The following is a 21,674-nucleotide window of genomic DNA, read 5'->3' on the forward strand; positions in this document are numbered from 1 at the left end:
TGCTCCCCAGAAGTTTTTGGCTGGGACTGAACACATTTACCCAGCTGAGATTCAGACCAGTTTCCTAATACTTGCTGGACAAAAATCTCCCTCCATGGAGCTGAGTCATCTACACTCTGGTCAGCATAGCCAAGGGTGTGCTCAGGACGGTGACATTGAAGTTTCCTCTTTGTAGTTTTGGTGGAGAAGGAGAGAAATAAATATACACACAAGAGGAGATTGCTCTTGAAAAAGTCTGGAATGAAATAGAAGCTGCTGCTTTGAAGGTGGAGATTGTTCATCTGAAACTTTTAAAGAGATGTGTGGAGATAGAATATAGCCTTATTGTCCCTCTTTTCTTTTTGCATCTCATAACAGTTTAACCTAACAGGCAAATACTGCTGATTCTATCTTAAGGGATACACAGTTTTCCAGGAAGCCACTTCGTGGGTATTTTTGGCCTATCAAACAGATAGCGGATGAGCTTCTTCGCTGGCTGCAAGCTGGAGCTTGTGTCAGGCTCCACTAGGCACACAAGGCTCTGATTTTGTATCATTAAAGACTCATTATCTCTTTTAACTTCTGTCGAAAGCATTCATCCATAGCTCTAGCTACTACTGAAACAATAGAGGCTCTTAGCAGTAATAATGCTTTTTTTTTTTTTTTTTGGCCAGCTTAAAGAGCCTTTAAAGGATGGATTGGTTTTCACAATGCAGAAACAAAAAGCTACTGCTCAGGAAAATATGAAAGTTTATTTCTGTAAATAACTTCAATTTTAAAGAGGAGAGGGAAATCATTTGATGTGAGTTTCTCCGAGCTGGGACTTTGGGTCCACCTAAATGCTAAATTCCTACTGGGGAAATATTACATTTTCCGAAGGAGAATGGCGTGCCTTACTTATGCTTAGTCTCAAGGAGAAAAATACTTTAATAAGAATGAAACAGGCTTGGTGTATTGATCTTGCCAATTTGTTTGGTATTAATATATATTTGGCAGGGAGCTAAACTCTCCATTGAATTCAGCAGTGGATTATGTGAACAGTCATTTCTACATTTGCCGGCTTTGTTTACACTTTCATTATACCTCTACTGCATTATCTGATGCCTTCATACAGTTTTCAATCTTATAGCCACTTTAATCTCCTCCTGCACTCAGCATATCTGAGTGAGTTTGTTGGCATAAGGGAATTTTGAAGGTTATATTACAGTACATGAATCAACGGAAAATGAAATGCACTGGAGACACGATCAGCCAGTTTTAATTCATTGCAGAAAGTTATAGATACCAAAATGCATTTAATGTAATCTGATCTCTTTATTCAGTCCTGAATTTATGAGCAATTCACCAGGAGTCAAATGACAACTTTGTTTTAAAAATAGTAGTCTATATTGAATGCCATTTTAATACATCTCTGACATATTTACATTTAAAGAGTAGGGAAAAGTAGAATCTTTGAACATAAATTTCTCTTTTCATAGAAAAGAAAAGCCTGAGAAAGATGATACTTCTGTTCATTGAAACATTGTCTGTCATTGTAACATAGGTCCGGTTGGTGATAACAGTTAAATAAATCCTGCTCATCAGTACAGCTGGTAAACAGATTAGAAGCCTTGTAGATTACTGAGCATTTCATTTTGAGGAGGAGGCAAATAGCATCATTGTGCTCAGCTCCATAAAATCATTGTACATCAGCAAGCCTGCTCCTGGCCTGGAATGATCAAATGTTCTTGGTTCAGGCTGGTCAACAAGAAGACATGGACAGTGGCTTCCCAGACAATTTCTCTAACAGCAACACAACTAGATGTTAAACACCCATCAATTACTGCTTGCTTATAAGATGTGATCCTTCATTCAGGGTCCCAAGTCATTTTTGGCAAGCTGACCTCATCAAAATCACTCCTCTTTCCTAGGAAGAGATAAGGGCACCGCTTCTCACTCATTTTTGGGAAATCTTTTCTCACATACCATACGACTGGAATTTAGGTTGAAGGGCAAATGGGGGAATCCTGCTTGCAATTTTTATTTCAACATACAAAATTTGTAATCCATTCCAAAGCAAACAAAATTTCTTTTTTATGTCTGAAAATTTCTTATTGTTTATGTAGAAAAACCTCATAATTTTATTAAGCCCAAGGATATAATATAGTTTGTTCTAACTAAAACATTGGTAACATCTTAGCTTATTAAATGTGGAAGTTATTATTATTATAAAAATAATGTATAGTACTTATAGAGATTATAAATATATTTTATATATTATGCCTATATTAGTTGTAAGTATAATTGTAGAAATACAATACTTTTAGTAAGTATGCGAAATAAGATTTTAGGTTTCATCACAAATTTCATGTAATAACATTTGGATGGAGGCCATTCTGAGTGATTGGTTTAACAGATAGTTTTGTAACTAGACCAGAATTCTACATTACTTTACAATTACAACATTCATGGTAAACATTTTCCTAACAAAGGTCAAATGTCCAGTTCTTACTTAGTAGATATAAATTTCCATTCCAAGAATATCAAGAGTATTCCAAACCAGAAATGGATCACTTTCAAATACTTTTGTTTATTTGGTTCATTTTCCTCTAGCAAAATACTGAAATAGTACTGTATTTCCTTTATAGTTCTTTTAAAAGTAGATCATGGTGATCACAGAAGAGAAAAAAGTTAACACATTGGAAGGAGAAAAGTTTATTTTAGAATCAATGGCCAGATGCCCTAAAATTTTTGGTTTATGGAAATTAAGAATAAAAACAATTTATTAGAATCAGCCACCAACAGTCTTTCCAAACAGACCTATACCCCAGAGGGGAAGCTTGATCCAATGTAGTTTAAATGAGGTAAGACAAAGCATTTCCACCATTTCCTTTGAAAGGGTGATTTTTCCAGAGTCCAATAAACGTCAGTGTTAGAAAACACTTTCTGATACACAGCACGAGTATTCCCTTGCTCGATTTCATCCAATTGTTCCCTTTCTTTTGTGTTCTCTTCAAAAATTGGTTGACTAGTCACACCCTCCCTTAGTTTCCACCCATTCAACCTATATTTACTTGTTTATGTTTTCATTATGGTTCAATTCTTCTAATTAAAGATATTTATCTCATTTTTAACTTTTTTTTTATAAATCAGTGACACAGTATTGTTTTAATTATGCTCGTGAGTGGTATAAAGAAAGAGACTTTCTAGCTTATAAACACTGAATCTTTAATAATGTAACACAACTTGTGATGCCCAGGAAAATCATATCCTGGGAGCTTTCCAGTATTATCAATTTGTTGCCTCTCTTCCTTTTGAATGTCCATATACTTTGAATTTTTTGGGATAAATTTCTGGTGATCTTGATTCCCTCTACCTGTGCAACTTTTCTTGGTTATGCCACGTTTACCAAATAGAATGAGAATTATATATTGTTTATCTTTGTTCCTCTGAGCTATCTTTCACAATCTTAATAACTATTTCAACTATATTTAAATTACAAAAGTGACCACAGCAAAAATATAATATACTTAACGGATCATGGAAGCATTAACACCATCTTTGGGTACACAGTCTTATAATAAAAATAAAAATAACTTAAATTATCATTATTTTGTGTTAATTGAACCTTGGGATGAAGTGATAAAAAGCAGTATTTTACATCAAGGTTGATTTTCTTTTACTTCTAGGCAAGAAGTATAGTGGTGCCAGCGGAATAAATGGAGTGATCAAAAATAGGTAAGGTTTGTGATGAGGAACCATGAGGATGGAGTCTTAAACAGTAATTTAGAGGAAGATATGCCCTTTACTTAAGAGTAAGGGCTTTGAACATTGAAATCAGTGTTTGCAGAGGACAAGGGTCCCTGTAGTCCACTTACACTATCCCAAACCCCAAATCAGCAATCTCCCACCCTCTCTGTGTCTTTTGGAATTATTTCTTCCTTCTCAGCAGCTCCTTCTCCATACCTATCTTTGGAGTTGGCTTTTAAGGGATTAAACTTTTATCCATTCTAGGAAACTTCAAATTTTAACAAGATTTTGCAGATAAAAAGACTTCAGGATTTCAGGTATGCAGAAGACACTTTTAAAATAGATACTATTTGCATGGATAATTCCAAGGTTCTTGGAAGTAGAGTCAATCCACCTAATCCATCCAAATTTCCATTGTCTTCCTGATGTTTAAAAATCATCTAGATATAATAGGAAAAATGTTTCATAATTGTCAGAAATGTGATAGAAGTGATCAAGTATCTGAAACCAGTTGTGCAAATTGGCAAGTATGAGTAAGGGTTCCCCTACAGTGCTAACATTGAAACTTTTTCATCTTGGGAGAAAGTAGTAACAGGAAAAAAAAACTACGAGGATCAACCTTTTGAAAGATCAATCATTATCTTGTCCTGATAATCTATGCCTTCTCCAACACCTGTGGAGGTGTTTTGTTACACCTCCACAGTATGCTGTCTACGACATCCCTTACGTTTGTCACATGGGCAGTCATTTATGTTTCTTCTTGAAAACCATGGGTCTGCTCACCAAAATGAATGCTAAGAATGGTTATGCTCTTGATAGGAAAAAATGAGACAACAGTTAATTGATGATACTCATAAAAGAATAAACATTGCAATATTACAAATGTTAATACAACCTGTGGTCTTCACACCACACTTTGAAATTTGCTTTTGCCACTGGTCAGTAATTGAATACAATCAAGCATTGTTGCATTAAATGTAAATTAATTCAAATATTTCTAACTCTCTTGCATTTGGAAATTTGCTGTCTAACTGTATTGCCAATGCTGTCCCAGAGTGCTAAAAGAGAAGAAAGCATTGATAGAGAAGTCAAAATAGAACGTAAAAACTCTGAGTGTAGTTGAGTCTGAAGGTTAGGGGCAACGGTGCGGAAAGGAAAGGTAGAATATAAAATGATGCCTTTAATTCATATAGCAACTGCATTCATCCATTTGAGGTAATGCAAATGCATGATAAAAGTAAAATGACCAAATCCAATTATATGCATCAATTCTATCTTCTTGAGCAATTATCATTCTTTTGTAAACTACAATTTTGGCCACTTGTGTGTACCAACCGTTAATTGTCAGTAATTCTCTAGTTTTCTGGCATTTTGTAATGAGATATTTAGCACACAACACTGCTGCTGCCAGCTATTTACATTGTAGAATTGAATTACCAAACAGACACAAAAATCATGGGAGGCAGCCACTTGCGACATTCTTAAAAATTTTGCTCTTTTACTTGATATGTAAATACAGCAAATTATTGACAAAGTCAATGGTAATCTTAAGGGTCCTGGGCTGTGGCTACTATTTTTCTTTCCATGTCACAATCTCATTAACAATAACAGAAAGCTCTTTCCTATATTAAATGATACCAATATAGACAAGGAAAATCATGACTACTTCTGCTGGTTATTTACGTGTTACTATAACTCTCCATTTTTCTCAGAGATACAATTTTTAATAAATAGCAGGAATAGGAACTTGTCATAACATACAAACCAGTCTTTCAAAAAATGTCCGTGTGTCTTTCCTAGAGAACCGTAGGAGACCAGTCTTCTGACTCACGTCTTCCACATGGAGTTTTCTGTATAATCAAGTCAGCAGGTTGGTGACGTTGTTTAGGAATTACTAATGTCATCGGAAATCCCACATGGGCATGGTTGGGAAGACTCTCTAGATTGCTTCACTCTTTCTTTAAAAAGTAAGCCATTGGGAACATTAAATGCATGTTTCGAAGGGAAAGAAACCAATCTGAAAAGGCTACATAGTGTATGTTTCCAACGACATGAGATTCTGAAAACGGCAAAACTGTGGAGATAGTAAACAGATGAGTGATTGCCAGAGGTGGTGGGGGAGATGAGTAGGCAGAGTATAGAGGATTTTTAGGGCAGTGAAAATACTCTGTATGGTATTATAATGATGGATATGTGTGTTATATATTTGTCCAAACCCACAGAATGTACAAAACCTAGTGAACCCTAAGATAAACTATCAATTTGGGGTGATTATAATATGCCAGTGTAGGTTCATCCTTAATAAAAAATGTACCATTCTGGTGAGTGGATGTTGGTAATGAGGGAGGCTATGCATGTGTGGGGGTAAGGGGAACATGGGAAATCTCTGGTCCTCCCACTCTATTTTGTTGTAAAACTAAAACTACTCTAAAATAAAATAAAGTCCAAAAAAATAAGTAAATAAATAAAAGGAAGCCATTGCACTGATTTGTCTCAAAGATGCCTCCTGGGTTTCTAAGAGCAGCCTTTAGTGACACTTTAAATTGGTTAGTAAAAGTGATGCTGATGCAAGTGGGCCCTGGGCTCAGGAGCTTGGTTTCTCACGACCCTCTGTTCCTCACTAATTATGCAATTCATGTACCCTGCCTGGGGTTTAAGCAAATCATCTATCCAATGAAGAAATTGAATTAGATTTATAAAATACTTTCAAATCCCAAGTTTTTAATTCCCAGTGATATATAAGTTGAATATTTCCCAAGCATTTCCTTGCTCATGGTTATTTGAAGCTATTTTTATGATATCCTTACTGTTTTTTGATTGCCTGTTCTTGTATTTGTTGCCTTTTTAAATGGATTTTTTTTTAAAAGGTCTGAATATGAGCTATTTTGGAATGAATAGTTTCTTCTCTTATTTCTTTTATTATTTGATCCACCTTTTTCTCCTATTATTTTTGGACTGCTAAATTGAAAATACTTTTTTTATTCTCCTCTTTCCCGATCTCTCCCTGTTTGGAATGCCTTACTTTTGGACTTTATCTTGTTTGCCAGTTCTCATAATGTTCCATTTAGTCAGTGGACATCCCGAGAAGATCTTTCAGAAATCAGTATTCTGCCACCCTATTCCTTTTGCACTTTCTTCATTGCATAATCATCAAAGCCTAGATTCTCCATTCAGATTTGCAATCTCTTCCAACTTATATTATAATTCTTATTTATTTTTCAGTTCTAATTAACATTCCTTTTAGGCCATTTCTGTCTTGATATTGATCATCTATGTCCAAAACCAAATGTATTACCTTCCCATCCCAACACGTTCCTGTGGCACTCTTTCCTCTCTTAGAGAATGATGTTATTATCCACAAAGTCTCCACTGCTAGCAACACTGGCAGCATCCTCAGCCTCTCCTTCTGTCTTATCCCTCATCCAGTAGGTCACCGTCCTCACGGCCACAGCTTCACCTTGTGCATCCTATTCCGTGTACTGTCACTCTGGAGATAGAGTCTACAACATAAAGCTATGTGAGGAGAGTTCCAAAAGATTGAGGATGCTTGCAAGAAGGGAGATTGGCATCTCGTTTCTTAGTTGGTTGTTTGGCTGGATCATTGGCTTGTTCATTCGCCCTGCATCTACCTGGGCAGGACAAAAGTAATTACAGAGAAAGAGATGACAGAGCAGGGGAACAGAGGCAGAGCAGCCTCTGAGACACACAAAGGTGTGTGAGTTCCCTACAGGTCAATGGGCCTCACAGAGGCTGGAGACTGGGTCCGAAGACTCAAAAAGAGGCTGTGTGGTATTTTGATGGGTGCAGGAGCTGGAAGATTTGGGAGAGATTCAGCTGGGGCTGCTTGATGCCTGTGCAGAGAATCACAGCAGCCCGAAGAGCAGAGACAGGCGGCCTGGAGAGAGGCCTGTGCAATTGGGCCTGGAAAGTGGAGGGTGGGATACGTGCCCATGGTGGAGCATGTGTCCCAAAGCAGACCATGGACACCCGCCAGCCCCTGCAGCAAGGTCAAGGAAGGGGAAGAAGAGTAAAGAAGGAAACTTGCCCTTTGCTTCTTCAGGTCCGTGTAGCCACAAACCTGGGCTGCAGTGGGTAAATGAATGCCTTTAAATGTAGTAGGAAAAGAAGTTTTGACGTGGATAATAACTGAAAATGAAAAATTACAACTTTACTAACTAGAAGTATTCAAGAGGTTTTGAAATCTGTCCAAGAGGCGATTTAGTATATAATCATGGGATGGGGGATTTGACCTAGGGCAAGGGACCATGGTTTGTGGAAAAATTACATCGTGTGTTCACCCCACCAATCCGAGACAATTCAATAAACCACTCAGCTATCACTACCCATATTGATGGTATTTTTCTGTTTACATATCATTTCCCCTCCCATGGCATCTGCATCCCTAGCACCTCACACTTCATACATGCTCAAGGAGGTTTGTTAATGAATGAAGGAATACGTGCACGGATGCTCAGTGTTCAAAGCAGTGTACAAAGGAGAAAGGCAAAGGAGAAGAATTACGCAAAAATAATAGTCTGCATTCCTAAGGTAACAGGTGCTATTTAAGTACTGAAACATGTATATTCATCACTCAAAATGAAATTCATAACAAGCTGCCTGTGTGTGCTCCATCCTACTCCCCTTTCCATCCTGGCCTCGCTTTCTTTTAATCTAAATTCTTCCACTCCCACGAAAGAATACGATTGTTATTGTGCTTTAGAATGCCTCCTGGGTTTCTCGGTCATAGTCTGTTGACTGGCTACTTCTCTACGTAACCACTGTCTAGTTACTGTGAAAATGATTATGTAAAACGTTGAATTAAAAGAGGCCATCATTTTTTCTGGGTGGTCATTTTCCCTCTCCACATTTCTTAATGCAATGCCCTCAAATCATCAGTTGCCTTATCAGGTTTTGAAACTGCAAACATGAACTTTTCACGGTTTTAGACCCAGGCCCATGTGAGTTTCTTTCAAAAGGCTGAGTGTAGGCTACTTTTCTTCTTTAAAAATCATCCTCTCCATTGCTTTCTGCTTTAGAGCTGCAAACCAATACTGCCATCCACTGTTCCTTTGGATAATCTTTTTCTCACAGTTCTCGCCAAGATGTTTTGAAGAAAAACCTGACAACAAAATTAAGTTCTTTGAAAGAATGGGGGGTTTGTGACTTTTGAGCAAGTGCTGCACTTCTGCACCGATGATCATAAAGCAATCAAATATCATGACTTATCTTCTTTTACCAAATGCATGTATGGAGAAAACACACTCTTAAAATGTGACCAAGTAAATGAGCAATCTATAGAGTCAACTTTCTCCTGGACATCACAGGGAGGCAAAAATCACTTAGTTCCTCTTTGATCGCCATTTAACTTTGCTTCATTCAGCTCAAGGCCATTTCTCATCCCAATCACATTCTAATGTTTCAGGAAGAAAGCCTGTCTTCTCTGCTCAGCCAAACGGTATCTCTGCTTGTCTTGTCCTACCGTCAGAGAAGCCCTCTCCCTCTGAGAGAGGAGTGTGTGTTCCTCGTGTCCAACGCGTCTGAGTTTACTCCGTTTTGTTCTGCTCCACACCTATCCCACTTTTCTTATGTATCTCCTATTAGCTTTACTCTTTCTAGCTTCAGTTCAGTTGCCAACTAGTAAATTTGTAACTAAGATTATGAGGGATTCCTTATGTTTCTCTCACATGAAATAGAATTGACCTTTCAGGTAATAGAGGCAAAATCAAGGGGCCAAAATTTGAGGCAGATAATGTCATTGTCGGAAGGCCTTGAGGGGACCTGGTCCAATTCCCTGACACTACGAGTGGAGAAAGTGAGACCCAGAGAGGAGAAGGAAAACGCCTAGAGCCATGGAGTCAGTAAATGGCAGTCAGTGGCAGAACCCTGACTTTGTCTCTCAACCCCTAGTCAAAGCCTTTTTCCTTCAAAATGCTCCCCCCAGAAACACAATCTCTCCCTCTCTGACTGGGTTACAGGACATCATGAATAGCTTTTTAAAAAATGGCATAAGGGCTGGCCTAGTGGCATAGTGGTTAGCTTCACCTGCTCTGCTTTGGCAGCCGAGGGTTTGTAGGTTCAGATCCCAGGCATGGACCTGAGCACTGCTCATCAGGCCATGCTGTGGTGGCATCCCACATACAAAATGGAGGTGGATTGGCACAGATGTTGGCTCAGGGACAATCTTCTTCAAGTAAAACAAACAAAAAAACCAGGAAGATTGGCAAAAGATGTTAGCTCAGGGCCAATCTTCCTCACCAAAAAAAAAAAAAAAAAAAAAAAACCCACCAAAAAAACCCATAAACCTCTCTGAAGGCATCTTTTTTCCTCCATGCCTTTCATACTCCTCTTGACTCCCACTTCCTAGAAGAGTACTAGGATGTCTAGGCTGAGAAAGAGCCCGCAACAGTAACATCCTTCTTCCATTTCACTCAGGAGAGGAGAAGGTGTGCCGCATGATGGCCTGGAAAGGGGAACAGAGAGGAGGGCTTTTGAGTTCTTTTTTAGTCTTTTAGTCCTGTTTTAGTAAGAGGACAATTGAATGTTATTTAACTTGTCTAGATTTATAGCTTCTCCATTAGGATATCTCAGTTCCTTCATTCATTCCGGCACCATTTATGTCTGATCTGTTCTTTGCATTTACGCAGGTCTTATCTCTGGAAATAGCCCTAAAGCAGGCCACGTGATAATGTGAGAAAACTGAGCAACTCTCCCAATGTTTGCTCAGTGTTATTCATTCAGTAACTGCAACCTGCCTGAAAAAAAACCGCCAATATATGGTTCCTGTTCCCATCAGATTCCAAGCCAATGGGTGCTGGCACTTTTTACTTTGTGGATCCATATTGTGTGGGTGTGAGATTGAGCTGTACAGAGTTTTACTGCAGAAGAAGATAGTGCTGGAATGCTTTAAGGAAAATCATTCCTTTCTCTAATAACTTGGGATTTTTTTTCTAAATAAATGATTATCAAAGATAAGAGTGATTTAGAGGAGTTATTGGAAACTGGTAGGGATAAAGTACACTGTGAGAGAAGGACCAGGGTGGGCAGAAAAGGGCACTAATTAGTTTTGTTATGGTGAAAGGTAGGAAGAAAATGGCTATTTACCAAAATCATTTTATGTACTAGGCATTGTATTAGAAATTTTGAATATATTTTCACATTCCTCATAAAGCTCTGGAAGTAATTGTGATTTTGCCCACTTTGCAGGTGAATAAACTAAGACTGGGAGAACAAGGGACTTCCCTGGGGTCACTCAACAGATCAGGGCCAACATGAGGAATGAGTCCAGGTGTATCTGCATAGAAAGCGTAGAGAAATAAGTGAGCTTAAGGCAAACAATGGCAACCAGAAGTTGACTGACTTGTCTGGAATGGAAAATTCATAAGCAATATTGGGGCAGGGGCCAAGAAAGATAGGAACTCTGAATGCTAGGTTAAAGTTATTTAATTTCATCCTGTAGCCAGTGAGGAATCATTGGTGTTTTTAGAGATAGGAAGAACAATCAAAAGCGTGCTTTAGAAAAAGAATCTAATAGTCGTGTACGAAGTCAACACTGCAAACAATAAGACCAATTTGAGAGCTATTCCAATAATCCAGGAATGATGCTAATGGGAAGATGAGAAGCAACAATATTCACAGGGTAGCCTTAAAGCATAACACAAAATGACCCGACAGTGTCAATAATTCATTCATTTCACTAATATTTATCAACATGCTAAGTACTGGCATTTTCTATTTCTATCAGGAACCTATATTTTTAATGGAACGTTTTATTTGGAAATAATTATAGATTCATATACAGTTGTCAGAAATAATGCAGGGCTATCCCATGTACCCTTTACCCAGTTTCCCCCATTGGTAAGTTCTTGAAAAATTCTAGTACAGTATAATCCCCAGGATATTACCATTAATACAATGCACTGATCTTATTAAGATCTTATCTGATCTTATTTCCCAAGGTTTGCTTATACTCCATGGATTTAAAAAATATTATTTATTCTATAGGCCTGGAATGCTGTTACTATGCTCAGTTAATCAGTTTCTATCATAAATCCTTATCAGTTCCCCCAGCTCACTACGAGGAGAGTCTGAGAAGCTTGGGAAATGCACCATGGACCAGACCTTCCTTCACTCAGGTTCCAAACTAACAGTTCTGAAATTGTGTAAATCTTTCTTCTTGTGGTTAAAACCTACCTATACTTTCGTTCAGCAGGCTTTCATCCATCCTGAAGGGTATTGGGAACTTAGATATTTTTCTTCTATCATTCAAGTAAACACAGTTCAGTAATATACTGAAATGGTCCTCATTCTTAGGAAGCTGGCTATTCTGCTGCTATCAGGATTCATATTCTTCTCCTACCTGCATAGGTCTGCCTACTTGAAGACGTCCAAGTGGAATATACCAGACCCACAGATGTTATTTCTGACTCAGTGTAGGCAGTGTGACTTTGGATGACGTTCTTTTTTGTTTTCTAAATATTGGCACCTGAGCTAACATCTGTTGCCAATCTTTTTTTTTTCCCTTCTTCTTCTCCCTGAAGCCCCCCAGTACATCGTTGTATATTCTAGTTGTAGGTTTCTCTAGTTGTGGCATGTGGGACGCCGCCTCAGCATGGCCTGACAAGAGGTGCTATGTCCACGCCCAGGATCCAGAAACGGCAAAACCCTGGGCCACTGAAGTGCAGCATGTGAACTTAACCACTCGGCCACAGGGTCGGCCCCTAGATGATGTTCTTAACCTCTCTGAGCCTCAATATTCTTGTCCCTTCCCCTTTAAAATGTCATGATGCTGTGGGAAACTGGCCCTGCATTTTCTGCCTTTTTTGGTATTTCTCGGGCTTTTTATCCCCTCAGGCTCCCAGGGCTCTCATTTTGTCTGCTGCTATCTCCTAAAACCTTCTCTCAGGAGAAGATGTGAGGACTTACTGCATTCTGTGTCCACGGCTTGTACAGCTAAAAAGGAGGAGAGAGTGTGTAGGCACCAGCCAGTGCTTTGGTGATGGCATTTGGGGAAATTCAGGGTTTTGTGTCTATAGGAAGTGACACAGTGTTAAGAGCACTAGATGCTGAGGACAGACTGCCTGGATGTGAACGCAAGATCTGCAACTTACTGATTATGATCTTGGGAAATTACCTACCAACACTGAGCCTCAGTTTTGACATCTGTAACATGTGAATAGTATCAGTACTTCCTTCACAGCATTGGTCTAAGTATTAGATGAGCTAACATAACTAAAACATATAGCATACTGCTTGGTACACAGTAAGCATTCAACTCTTAGTGTTATAACATACAAAGTCAGAGACACGAATGGCTTATGGCATCCATGTAGCGCCTATGGCTCTCCCCTGATGGCTAGATTCTTTTTAAAAACTGCCTTTTCTTATTTCTCAAATATCTTCTTCTCCCCCTCATAGTTGTTGTATTGCTAGATAACGTCAAATTTTTAAATGTATGAATTTTGTATCTAAAGAATAATATTTTTATGGGGCTTTCTTGTATTGATGTCATGCTACAAAGGTATCTGAGTGTGTTTTTGGAAAAGAGGAAGGAGGCGAGTGTAATTGATCATGTACTATGTACAGCCTGTACTAATACTTTAGACTTAACTCAAATAATCTTTAAATTCACCCTTTGGAGAAGATATAAAATTCTGCATTATTTACAAGAGGATACTAAGATTCAGAGAGATTAAATAACTTGTCCAAGGCCACAGCTCTAATCCCTGGCATGTGAAAAGTAGAACACAGTGATCTTTAAACTACGATATATCTCCTCCTCTGTTTATTCTGTGTCTTCTTGGAGAAGCCATAGTAAAAAAAAAAAAAAATGGTGGGTTAATAAATATCTTAATGCAATTTTAAAAACTCAAGAATTTGGTGACCATTTTATGAGAAAATAGATTTTAAAGGTCCATTTTGAAGTGAGACTTCCAAGCCTACATTTTCATTGCCAATTCCAGAAAAAGCTCAATTAAAGGCATTAAAATAAAATTTTTAAAAAAATTCTTCCATTTTTATTTTTTTAAGGTTGAGTTAAAATGATCTCAGTAAATCAATGAAAGTGTTTTTCTCTTGAATATCTTTGTGTTTCTTGCTTTGCATGTTGTATGTATATTATCAGTCACAAAATGCTTTAATATTTTGAGAGCAAAAATGAAAACAGTAGAGGGGCCAGCCCAGTGGCGTAGTGGTTAAGTTTGCCTGCTCTGCTTCAGTGGCCTGGGGTTTGTGGTTGGATCCTGGGTGCGGACCGAGCACTGCTCGTCAGGCCACCCTGTGGCAGCGTCCAACATAAAATAGAGGAAGGTTGGCATGGATGTTAGCTCAGCAACAATCTTCCCCAAGCAGAAAGAGGAAGATTGGCAACAGATGTTAGCTCAGGGCCAATCTTCCTCACAAAAAAGGCAAAAAAGTAAGAAAGAAAACAGTAGAACCAATGATTTGGTGGTCAAGAGTATCAAAATGTTTTCAACAAAATGTTGATTCTCACCATGTCTATCCACCTTCCTTTTCTGCACCCTTCTAGAATTCTCTGCTAGCAATCAAGCTGGCTAAGGTTAGGAAGATTACCAGATGCGGCAAGTACTACCCCCAAACTGAATTAATAGCTAGGCAAAATAAGCCTCTGACTAAATTCTTATCAAGGTCAGAGAGATTCTCAGTTCTGGAAAGGGAGAAGTCCTTTGAAGAAACGAAGGGTAGAGCCAACGGTCCCTGAATCCATACCTCAAAAGGTCCCACCCACACTTTCAATCACAGACAAACACAGTTTATCTACCTGTAGCCCAAGTCCTTCCTGATTCCGAAAGTTATCAGCAGGTCTGATTATTAATGATTGATCTGTAGGTTCTGTGATATAGTCTTTCCCCCTTGATTATTTGATCTTGATTTCTCCTGTATGACCTCTCGTTTTGTTCGTTTTATAAGTGACAGAAAACCAAAGTGAATTCAATTATGTAAAAAGAATTTATTGGATCACAGAATCCAAGGAAAAGTTGATCAAAAATTAAACTTTGGATCTAGTTTAGGATCCATTGACTTCAACGGTAATATTTGAGTTATTCACTAATGTGAATGTCTAATGTGTATCCTTCACAGTCTGCGTAAGATTTTTAGAAACATAAATATATGACATTTTGCTTGTTTATTTAGTGGGCCTGACAGGATATTCTAATAAAGTCTAGCCAACTGCCAGATACCATCATCATGTCGTTGACCAAGTTTCTGGCCATGTGATTTTGTGTGTGTGTGTGTGTGTGTGTGAGGAAGATTGTCTCTGAGCTAACATCCTTTCCAATCTTCCTCTATTTTGCATGTGGGACACGCTACAACATGACTTGATGAACAATGTGTAGGTCTGTGCCTGGAATCTGAATCTACAAACCCCAGGCTGCCAGAGCAGAGTGTGTGAACTTAACCACTATGCCACTGGGCCAGCCCCTTTGGCCATATGATTTGGATCTCAAAATTTTACCATCGAGGTTGCATGTAATCCATTCAAACTTAGTTTAATTAAAATCGTAACATAAAATTGAGGCAAAATCTTCCAAAAAAATTTTGGACAAAAATTAGGAACAAAAGCTCCATAGCCACATGGATTAAGTTGAGACATGGCTAATGTGTTTTTAAATAATAATGAATTCACTTAGTCTTACATCTAGACTTCCGACTACGTATCCCATTCTGAAAAATGTCTGTGAACCCCTTCAATTATTACTTAAGAATGCTGAGTCTACCAGACCCTACAGCTCAGTTGCTACCTGGAAAAGCTGAATTGCTGATGTATATTCAGAATATAAGACGGTCTTCCCACAAAATAATCATTTACCTCTACAAATGTTTTTGCTGCTATTGTATAAGTGGGTGATAAAAACAGGATTAAAAAATTGAAATTTTGGCTTCATCAAATTCCTGTTTAATTTCTTCAATTCTGAAACTCATTATTTTTGAATTAAAGAAAGAAAATACTTTTTCTATCACTGTACATTCCACATAAACATTTTATTTTCATGTAGGCTGGCACTATCTGCCAAATTTTCAGATAAAATAGTCTATTTTAATAAATACATCTTTTAATCCAGTAAAAAGCATTAAACATGTGGACTTTCATAGTATAGTAAGATGGAGTAGTTGTTGTCATTTCAAATCTCCCACTGAGAATAACTAGGAAAGATAGATTAATTCAAAGATCATACGTTTAGCAGCATCAGGAAGTTGTTGAAATAATGAGGAATGGGGCAGTAAGAAGATGGAGAGGGGAGAGCCAAACAAAACATAGGCTGATGTTTTGCAGTTTCTTTTACCCTGGTTATATTTACAAAGTCTGAGTGTGAGCAAGAAGCTGAGTTCTGGGGCTCTGCCCAGGCAGAGAGTAGCTGTTGCCAGACTTAGAAGTCAACAGAGTGTTTGGCAGTCTTGCTGGACTGCATTAACAAAATTGGAAATTTGAAAGACCTCAAATTCATGGTCAGTTTTCCCCTTATGATATCTACTGAATTCTGAAATTTTAAGTGTGGAAGATAAATAACTAAACAGAAAATAGAAAAGCAGAACAGAGTTTTCTTCAGTCTTATGGTAAGGAGACAAAGACTTCATGTGCTACCAGAGGAAGGGGTTGTAACACACCAGGCTCTCATTGAAGGCCCTAGTGAGCTATGCCATTTAAAGAAGTGAACTCAAATTAGACTGGATTCAGCTTACTCCCTCACTGGATCAAGTTGATAAGCCTCTACATTGCCTAGCTGAAGAAAAGGTTAAGAAACTCCGGAGGATAAGCTCATCCACAGCCTCTACAAAGTCTATATGAGAATTTATGGCATTAAATCTAAAGTTATTAGGCCTGCCAAAGGACAGGACCATGAGACTGAAACTCGAGATAATAATCAGAATTTAAGAATATAAAAAATAGACCTCAAGGTAATCCATATATTGGAGTTTACAGACATGAACCTTATAGTTAGCAAAGATTAACAGTTTCAGGGATAAGATGAAGACATATAAATGAAAAGATGGAGAATTTTACCAGATAATTAGAATCTGTAAAATAAAATAAATGGACATTCTAAATCTGCTTTCATAATATGTGAAATTAACTCAATACCTACATTTATTTACATATTCAACACAGCAGAAGACAGGATTTGTAAGCTGGAAGAAGCTCAATAGAAAATATCCAAATTGAAGCATAAAGAGAGAAAATGATTGAGAATACAGAAAAGAGCATAAGAGACATGTAGGACAATTTCCAAAGCTCCAACGTGCATATAATTGGAGTCCCTTAAGGAAAGATGAGAAAGAATAAAGCAGAAGCTGTATTTAAAAAGCTCATGGTGGACAATTTTCCGAAACTGATGAAAGAGAATAATCCGTAAATTCAAGAAGCTCAGCAAACTCCAAACAAAATGATACAAAGAAAACAAAACTTAGAAATATTATATTTAGACTGATATAAACCAAAAACAAAGAAAAATCTTAAAAGTAGCTGGAGAAAAAAGACATAACCTGTAAATAAGCTTACAATTGACTTCTCAACACAAACTATGGAAGCAGATAGAAAATGGAAAGTGCTGAAAGAAAAAAATTGTCAAATTATCCATCAATATGGCAAATAAAATAAATAAAATAAAATAGAATGCACTATCGATCAATAAATGGAGATAAGGTAGTGAAAATGAAGTTTAAAAAGGCCTTCTAATCATTAGTGAAAATGTTTTTTCAGGAAAACAGAAGCTGAGAGATTTTTTTCACCAGATGACCTTCACTAAAACAAATACTAAGGGTAGTTCTTCCACCAGAAGAAAAATGTCCTAGAGATAAACATAAAAATGCAAAAGAGGGAGATAAATGAACTAAAAGTATTCCAAAGTTCTAGGATTATTGGGGAAGGGATGAAAGTAATAATTTGTAGTAGTCTACCCTAGGTCAAGGATATATACTGCAATTACCAACATCATTAAAAGGATAATGAAAGAACACATAACTAAGAAATTAATAGGCTAGGATAAATAATGCAATGATTTTTATTAATCCAAAGGCAGAGAAGACAAGAGAAGAAAATACATAGAACAAATAGGTCAATTAGAAAACAAATAGTAGGATGGTAGATGAAAATTTAAATGTATCAGTGATTACATTACATGCAAAGAATATCTATAAATCTCTAAGAAAAGGAAGACAAACAGAAAAAGGAACAAAATATTTGGCGTGGCACTCCACAGAAGAGGATTACTGAATGACCAATAGACCTGAGAAGTTCTCAATTTTATTAGCCATCATGGGAATGTAAGTTACATTGAGATACCATTACATATACTTCAGAATGGCTAAAACTAAAAAAAGATAGGTAACCTTAAGGATTGATGACAATGTGAAGAAATTCCAATTCTTATTCATTGCAGGTGGGAGTATAAATTTGCAAAAGCAATTTGAAAACCTGTTGGTCAATTTCTTGTAAAACTAAGCCTACTGAATTACATTATCTAGTAAATACAAATACAACGATTCAGTAATTTTCCTCCTATATTTATGCTCAGTAGAAATATACACATAAGTTCATCCGAAGATATGCTTAATATTATTCAAAACGGTACTATTGTAGCAACCCACATACTATAGAATGGATAAATAAATTGTAGTATATTCATAAAGTGGAATAATATATAGTACTATAAATGAGAGAAAAACCAAAAAACCAACAACTACATGCAGTGGCATACGTCCATCTTATAAACACTAAGCTGAGTGAAAGAAGCCAGCCTTGAGAGAGTACATACGTATGACTCCATTTGTGCAAAGCTCAAAAACAGGAAAAATTATAATGCTATAAAAAGCTTCTTATAATGCTATAAGAATTTGGGATACTAGTTATACTTGATAGGGGTGATGGATAGGGACTTGAAGGGTACACACAAGGAGCTTTTGGGGTGCTGCTAATGTTCTGTTGCCTGATCTGGTTGCTGGTTCCACGGATGTGTTCACTTTGTGACCATTCCTTTGGTCTGTGCATTGGAAGTACTTGTATGTTTCTGTATGTATACTATCTTTCAATAAAGAGTTTACTTACAAGTTATTAAGTACCTACTGAATGCATGGGACTGAGCAATGTGAGTTTCTGTTGTAAGTTGCATTTCTATCATAAGTGCTCTGCCAGTAATTGCCCATTGTTACATGCCCGGAAAAATTGCAGTGGTAAAATAATAATGGTGATGATACATTGTCTATTGTGTGTCACTTACCATGCTCTGAAAATTTACACGTATATTTCCTTATCTCATACAAACTCTGCTTTTAATAATATTATACAAATTTCTTCTGAGCGTTAATGAAAATAAAAAGACAAAGTAAAACAAACATTGCATAACAAAATAATAAACTATCTCGTGATTATTCAAAAAGTTGAAATCTGCTAAATCAGGTACTTAGCATCTAAAAATTTGTGAATTGCATCTGTTTGCATGGCAGTTAAACAAGTCAATTAGAATTTATCAAAAACTAGCATTGCTAAGTACTGTGGAAGTTACAAAAGAACCGTCAACTGTGGTTCCATCCCTCAAGAATCAAATAATCTATTCAGGCATACAAGAGTTAAATCTGTAAAGCAATGAAAAGAACGACACAAAGAAATGGAGTTTAAACTACGAAATCATGTCAGGTATTCCATGGGAAGTCGAAAAATGAAAGATACGGATGCAGGATGGAGTGACTGGGAGGCTTATTGGAGGAGGCAAGGCCGGAGCTGGGCTTTAAGAAGGTGATTGACTAGCAAAGTTTCTTGGAGATCTAATTAACACATGTTGTGTTGGACAGTTGAAGATTACCTGTTTTATAATAGTATGAATTGATATCATAAATGGTTCTGATGCCATTATGATGTATCATATGTGAATAATTCATGCATAGACTAATGGAGCCATACAATGGAACTGCAGGGGTGTTACAAATTAGAATTTATGTGCATTGACATAGCAGTAGGTAGAAGCTGGTGTAGCGTTTGCCCCCCTCACTAGTCACTATGCCTCACTCTTACCAGGGATAGTGTGTGTGTGTGTGTGTGTGTGTGTCTCCACATGTTTGATCATTAGGAAAACAAAATCTGCTATGCGTTGAATTCACAAAGCTCTTTCTCAAAATTATTTGTACAGAGTCTTACAATGTATGTCCACAGGAAAACTGGAGAAAAGGGACAAGCACTTGAGGTAGAGTTTTACAATGGGCCTAATCTCATGAATGCTATTTTTAACTTCTCTTTCATTAGAATTTTAGTTGAGAATATAATTTAGTTATCTTGAAGTGCTACGTGTTATTAGAAAATTTCTTGCATAAACCCATTGTTCATTTCATCTTGCCATTGGAGTTTTCTTTTTGCCTCTGAAATGATCAAAACTAGTACTAGTTTGCTAGGCCATTTCTGCAGTTTGTGGAGAGGGGACGAGGGTCATAATTTAACCCAAAACAACTAGTTAGTATATAACTGGTACTTATCATGCTATGATGTTTTGTATTTTAGTTTTATTACCACGAAGATAGCAAAACACATTGTGAAAGCTATGCTTTGCTCATGGTGTATCATGTTGCACTTGTATGTAAAGGGGGTCATTTACAATACATGGTCATCATTTGGAAACTACTGAGCCTTTAAAATCCCCTCCCATTCTAAGACTTTGAACCTTTGAGTGAACATGATAATACCAATCTGTGAATTGAGTCCTTCTTCCAGGCACATAGTAGTGATTTATCAAAGGTGAAAGTTACCTTCAAAATGCTCTGCCTTGTGAATTTATAAGGGACTCATGCTAATCTATACAGGGGTTTTGCCATTCTGTACCAAAGTGGGAAAAATAAAACCCATATCATTTCTTTCTTTCCTTTTTTTTTGTGAGGAAGATTGGCCCTGAGCTAACATCTGTTGCCAATCTTCCCCATTTTGCTTGAGGAAGAAGGTCCCTGAGCTAACATCCATGCCAGTCTTCCTCTACTTTGTATATGGGATGCCACCACTGCATGGCTTGATGAATGCTGCTGGGTCTGTGCCTGGGATCTGAACCTGTGAATCCTGGGCCGCCGAAGCAGAGTGCACGAACTTAACAACTACACCACCAGGCCGGCCCCAAAACCCATGTCATTTCTTGATTTAGGCAGCTAAATTTTTATCTGACTAGGTTAGGAACTATTCTCTGTAAGTTCTTTTCTTTTGTTTTGTAAAAGCTGCCTTTAATTTTAACGTTATGTCTACCTATGTCTTTATTTAAAATGTAGTCTATTCCATGAAATGATACTGGTCAATGATTTCGATTTGAAGGTCCTTACTTGGCATTATAAAAAGTTAGTAAGCATTTTTTCAGTTTTCCATTAAAAAGAAAGTATTCCTAGTCCAGGAAATTTGTGTCTGGGAATCACTGACCTAATCTGATTCTTGAATTTCCTCCACAAGATGCCTACCATACTGTGGTTAAACATCTCTAAAATGAAGAAATTCTACCACTTTCGATATATGTCTTTCCATCTGCAGACAATTTTCTTGGAAACTCTTCTTAAAAATGTAGCTGAAATTTTCTTGAAAATTTCCCTTTTTGGTTTTTACTTCTGAAATCAAAGTAAGGAAATGTATTCCCTATTCTAAAAGCAGCCCTTCAAATATATGAAGAAAAGTGTTGTTTTCCCCCTGAATCTTCTTTTCTCTTGACTAAACAACCCCATTTTCTTTGTTCCTCACACAACATGATTGCATGTCACTCAACTTCTTTTACTCTCTTCCTCACCTGGTTTAGTTTGTCAGTGCTAATCAAACTCTTGACCTCCAGGACTGAATTAAAGACTAACCAGACACAAATACCTAGGAGAGAGGTGCTGTCACTTCCCAGTCTCTAGATCCTATGTTTTAACACATTTTACTATTTTATTAGCCATTTTGTTAGCCATTAGCGCAACTCATCTTTAGTTTTCGTCGAGTCCTTACAATTTTTTCTGCC

This window comes from Equus caballus, chromosome 1 (genome assembly GCF_041296265.1).
Source record: "Equus caballus isolate H_3958 breed thoroughbred chromosome 1, TB-T2T, whole genome shotgun sequence".
Classification (NCBI taxonomy): Eukaryota; Metazoa; Chordata; class Mammalia; order Perissodactyla; family Equidae; genus Equus; species Equus caballus.